Here is a 6,137-nt window from a genome sequence, read left to right as displayed (position 1 = left end):
GAGGAGAGTGTTAGCGAGGAAGGAAGAAGAAGATTCTGGCTATAACGATGCATGACAGGGGTTTTACTTGCAAGTTCAATATTTTTTGGAAAATAGGATATGCTTTTTTAATAAATAAAAACTATTATTTATTTTTTAATGTTAAAAATGCATTTTTATTAAAATATAACTCTAAAACAATAAAAAACTAATAGAATATATCTGTACGTGACAGTGTCCATGTCCCCATGTCCGTTCGTGTAACGAGGGACACACCACCAAAATGGTGTACCTGTGGTTTCACGTATCCAACTTTGGGGTACTTTTCAATTTTGATTCAAATTGTGATGAAATCTGAAACCGTTCATTACATGGATGCACAACCTACGTAATCCCATTAAATTCAGTTGAATTGGATATCTGATCCAAATCCAAACAGTTGGCATCCTGAATGATGTAGTGTTGGTAATGGTTTGGATATGCCTTGATAAAGACCCTAACGAATTCTGTAGAACTTGGCACAATAAGTGAGTAGCAGATGGACGCGAGTCAGGTGGACATAAATAAGTGGATGTAAATTAGGGGTGCAAACGGATCAGATCCAGAATAGTTAAACACTTGAAGAGTCGGATCTGGAACAACCAATAAGAGCACAAAAGTAAGAAAATTTTAGGAAAGTGAAAGTAGGAAAAAAAAAGTACATATTTTTTCAAGAATGAAAAAAATTCAATTTGTTTTAAAGTATATTTTTATTGAAAAATTCATCCACTTGAAGGTGAAAAAAATCTTTGCTGTCAAAAGTTTTCTCTCTTTACCACGGGCCAGCGGGGGTAGAAGCAGCTCAGTGCACGTCATAGTGACAAATATCGCAAGATTTATCAAAATCTCGCGTCGTGAGAAATTGCCTGAAAGTTTAAAAACGGCAATTTCTTGCGATATTTTCAAAATATTGCAAGATTTATGAAAAAACATAAATGCCATGATTTAAACGTTATATTTATGTTTTAAATGGCTATTTATCACCAAAAAAACTTATATTTTTATTTTTAAATAATTGTTACTAATATTTTCTTATAAAAAATAAATTTTATATATTTTAATTCATTGCCAAAAAAATACTAGATTTATGAAAAAATTCAATTTCTCGCGAGTTTTTGAAAAACGAGAAATTGCCGTTTAAAACGTTTGTCACTATGGTGCACGTCACCTTGTGTTGGGATGTTGCAGGTTCAAAACCCAATGATATAGTTGTATGGTAGAGGTCTGCCCCAGCTTGCCTCTGTCAGTGCATGTCTAGGGATAGCAGTGGACCGGAGGAAACGGCCCCGTTCCGCCTCTCCTGGTTTGAACTGGGGATTGAGGACATGAAACGGGAATAAAGGCGGGGATTGAGGTTAAAATCAAAACCTGTGTGAGGATGGTGGGAAGGCAGAATTTTGAAACGGGGCGCGGGTGGAGTCCTTATCCCCCGCAGCACGTCTCCTTGGAGTGGGACGTTGCAGGTTCAAACCCCAGCTATACGTTGAATAGTAACTGGTGGGGTCTGACTAACTCCAGCTTGCCTTAAAAAAAAAAAGAGGCCGTCTTCTGGCTACTCCATACCAATCATTCTCATTCTCCCATCGTCAATAAGAGATACCAGCGATGATTTTTGCCACCATTCCCCAATTGCAATAGCAAATGGAGGCACCCCAAGTGTGCCTCTCTGCAAATCTACCACCGCCACCACCACAACCCCAACACAACTTCTCATTCACCCATACAATCCTAAACCTTTTGGATTCTAACTCCTTGTCCTTGCACCAAATCAAGCAGACCCATGCCCAAATCATCAGAAATGGTCTGGCCAAAGACAATTACTTCATGTCTGCTCTTGCCAAGCACAGTGCAGTGTCCAGTTTCTGCAGTATCGGCTATGCACTCCAAGTGTTCGACGAAACTGCTCGTCCAAACATTTTCATATGGAATACCATGATCAGAGCATGCCTTCAAAAGAATGCACCAAGAGAAGCCATCTTCTTATACTGTAAGATGGCAGTGCAAGACACTGTGCCCAATAAGTACACCTTGCCTGTTGTGTTCAAGGCTTGCTGTGTTGCTAGGGCGATCGAAGAAGGGATGCAGGTGCACGCCCATGTGCTGAAACAGGGCCTATGGAAAGATGGTCACATTCAGAGTGCTGCAATTCAGATGTATGCATCTTGCGGACGTATAACGGAAGCGCGTCGGCTGCTTGACCAGTGTCCTGAATCAGATGCGGTGTCATGGAATGCGATGATTGATGGGTACCTGAAACAGGGGAATTTGGAGGCAGCCGGGGAGCTCTTTGAGCAGATGCCATGCAGAAGCATTGGTTCTTGGAATGCTATGATCACCGGACATGCGAGATGTGGGATGATCGAGTCTGCACGGGAAATGTTCGACGAAATGCTTGAGAGAGATGATGTAACTTGGAGTGCAATGATTGATGGTTATCTTCAAAATGGGCATTTTGAGGATGCCTTGGAAGTCTTCCAACAGATGCAGATGGCAGGGATTCAGCCAAAAAGGTTCGTGCTGTCGAGCGTGCTTTCTGCCTGTGCAAATTTGGGTGCCTTGGATCAAGGAAGATGGGTCCATGCTTACATAGAAAGGAACAAAATGCAGCTCGATGCTGTTCTAGGGACAGCAGTTGTAGATATGTATGCAAAGTGTGGGTGTCTACCAATGGCATTGAAGATCTTTGAAAAAATCAGTAAAAAAGAGGTCTTCACTTGGAATGCTATGATCAGTGGGCTTGCAATGCATGGGCATGCCAAAGATGCAATCGAGATGTTTCTTAGATTGCCGAATGAAAAAGTGAGGCCGAATGGGATAACTTTTGTTGGTGTACTAAGTGCCTGTGCTCATGCAGGCATGGTAGAAGAGGGGTTCCACTACTTCAATTCCATGAAGTATGAACACAGGATAGACCCAATGATTGAACATTATGGATGCATGGTTGATCTATTAGGCAGGGTGGGTAGATTAGACGAGGCCAAGAAAATTATCAGTTCTATGCCCATGAAACCAAATGCAGCTGTGTGGGGAGCTTTGTTGGGTGCTTGTAAGATTCATGGTGATGTCAAACTGGGTGAGAAAGTGGGGAAGCTTTTGCTAGAGTTGGAACCAGAAAACAGTGGTAGATATGCTCTGTTATCAAATATTTATGCTGCAGCCGCTAGGTGGGACGATGTTTCGATGCTTAGAAGATTGATGAAAGATAAGGGGATAAAGACTGTTCCTGGATACAGTTTGATCCAACTGGATGGCATGACTCACAAATTTGTTATGGGTGATGGATCACACCCACATATGCAGAAGATATATTTGATGTTGGAAGAGATACTAACAAAGTTGAAGTTGGCTGGGTACCTGCCAAACACTACCCAGGTGTTGCTTGACATGGATGAGGAAGAGAAGGAAAGTGCATTGTGCTACCACAGTGAGAAATTAGCTATTGCTTTTGGAATACTTAACACAGCTCCAGGAACACCTATCAGAATCATTAAAAACCTTCGTGTGTGTGAGGATTGCCACTCTGCAACCAAGTTCATTTCACAGGTTTATAGACGCGAGATAATAGTAAGAGATCGTGTCCGCTATCACTGTTTCAGAGATGGTTGGTGCACTTGCATGGACTTTTGGTAAATTGTGGAGATTATTTATTTATTTATTATTATTATCTATGAGTAATGCTAGGGTGCTCCAAGGGCGCCTACTCCCACATACTAGAAATCATAGTTGTAGTCCTGTAGATTGTATCTTCTCAATCAGATTAACAGCCTCTAACCTCTAGGACTGATTTGCAAGGGTTAATGAATAGGCAAGGACCAATTTGTAAAATGGCACAAGGCAATGACTACTTTTCAAATCGGCTATAAGGCAGGGACCAATTAGCAAAAAACCCTAAATTTTATATGAGAATTGAGATAAGGTTCGATGTGATTGCACTTGCTGCACCTGATCACCCATCACCTTCTGGATACAACCTGTGAACTGTGGGGAAGATGGTGGGTGATCTGGTGCAGCAGCACACTAAAAGTGTGCAGTCACATTGCACCTGATCCTCCCATACCGTTCTTGCATGACATCCCATTTAAAAAACAAAACAAAATAAAAGGTTTTCATGTCATGTCCCAAAATGAATGGCATCCAAGTTGCTCTTCTTGGCTGAGGACCATCTCCTTAGAGTATAATATGAAACTTATTGTGTTACATATGGAATATGGATATGAAATTTTTGTTAATTTACTTTATTTTTCCTTTTGAAGCCAAGTATTCGCCTTTGCCCGAGATTAACCTAGGCATATTAACGTGAGCATAAATATTATTTTGCCAATATTTGGAGACATGATTGCCTATCACAAACAAATGTTTGTTTTTAGTGCTTTTTGAAAAAAAAATGTCCGTACTGCACAACAAAAATAATGTGTTTTCCAAAAACCTTAAAAAAATTTAAAATCTGCCTCTGTCAAAAGACCTTCACCTTTAGCACATGCTGATATGCTAACTTTCTTCTCAAATATTCAAATATGCAAATTTTCTCTCATATTTGCAAATTTTAATTCAAATATACCAAATTTTTCACACATTTGCTAACATCCTCTCTCTTGTCTATCACTTATGCGATTTTTAGTAAAAAGGAGTTTGTTGAAAAAAAAACCGAGACTTCTACAGTGTGGTGAGCATTTAGTGACACTTCAAAAGTGCCAATAAAGTTTTTGCGACGTTTCAAGAGCACGATGGGCCTTTAGTAACACATCAAAAGCACATATTTGGAGAAAAGTCACAAGATTGAGTACGCCATTCACATATTTGAGAAAAAAATTACATATTTGGGAGAACATTTGCATATTCTCATATTTTGAGAGAAAAATCACAAATCTATGGGAGAAAATTCATAAATAAATGAGAAAATTAATGCATTTGAATATTTGAAAGATAAGTTTGCATATTTTGAGAAAATTCACATGTGTAAAGGGTGAAAGACAAAATAAAAGATAAAACAAAAAAAATAAATCAGAGGAACCTCTCTTTCGTCACAAGGAGGGGCCATATGAAGATCACTGGAACAAATGTGAGAGTGATTCTCATGGGGCTGAACCAAATATGGTCTAAGAGACTATAAAAGTAAGAAATGAACCAAATATGGTCTAAGAGACTATAAAAGTAAGAAAAGACTTCTTTCAATTTTCTTTCTCTGAAAAAGAAAAAAAAAAGAAAAAAAAGAGAAGGTAAGATGCATATTGAATTTACACTTATTTTATTTTATTTTTTAAACAACACTAGATCTTGAGACCACATCTTGCTTCTTGCATCTCGATGATACAAGGTTTTCCCGAATGAAGATGCAATATCTAGTTGTAGATCTTCTATCACCTTTAGATCCTGCCCAATCGACACCATTGTATGTTTTTACCCTGAAATGATTATTATTTGCATAAAAGATTCCTTTCTAAGGATTCTTTTTCAGGTACCTCAAGACCCTAAAGACACTTTGCATGTGAAGGTTACTTGGGGCCATAGTGACAAACAAATTTTTTCTGACAAAATCTTGTTTTTCAAAAATTTGTGAGAAATTGAAATTTTTTCATAAATCTCACATTTTTTGGCAAAATACCGACAATAAAAAAATAAATTTAAAAATAAAAAAAAAATTTATAAGACAATATTAATAAAATTAATTAAAAATAAAAATACAAGATTTTTTCATGATAAATAGCCATTTAAAACATAAATATTGTATTTAAATCACAATATTTATGTTTTTTCATAAATCTCACGATATTTTGAAAATCTCAAGAGAATTTGTCGTTTTAAAATTTCAAGCAATTTCTCGTATTATCGTGAGATTTTCATAAATCTCCCGATATGTGTCACTATGCTTGGGGGCATACACTTATTTCATTTGGTGAGTCTACTGCACTTTTCTGCTTAGGTGAGTAATTTTGGTACTCTTCCATTATCTAGTTGGTTTCAACCCCTCTTGGAGATAATCCTTCATAATGAACCCATCTCTTCTTTAAAGAACAAGGAATGCCTTCCTTATTGATGATAACCTCATCATCAATGGCCTCTTGCCAGTAACTCTCAGGTCCTACTAATTAATTATCTTCTTTCATGCTTGAATACACTTG

General features: G+C 37.9%; 1 pseudogene; it reads left to right on the top strand.

Moving 5' to 3' along the window:
• The first annotated feature begins 1,659 nt into the window (after positions 1-1,659).
• Positions 1,660-3,648, top strand: LOC149820637 (pentatricopeptide repeat-containing protein At5g66520 pseudogene; annotated as a pseudogene).
• Positions 3,649-6,137: the final 2,489 nt, after the last annotated feature.

The sequence above is a fragment of the Nuphar pumila genome, chromosome 12 (genome assembly GCF_984573655.1).
Source record: "Nuphar pumila chromosome 12, dmNupPumi1.hap1.1, whole genome shotgun sequence".
Taxonomy (NCBI): domain Eukaryota; kingdom Viridiplantae; phylum Streptophyta; class Magnoliopsida; order Nymphaeales; family Nymphaeaceae; genus Nuphar; species Nuphar pumila.
The sequence above is the reverse complement of the archived record's forward strand: the minus strand, read 5'-3'. Positions and strand labels throughout refer to the sequence as shown.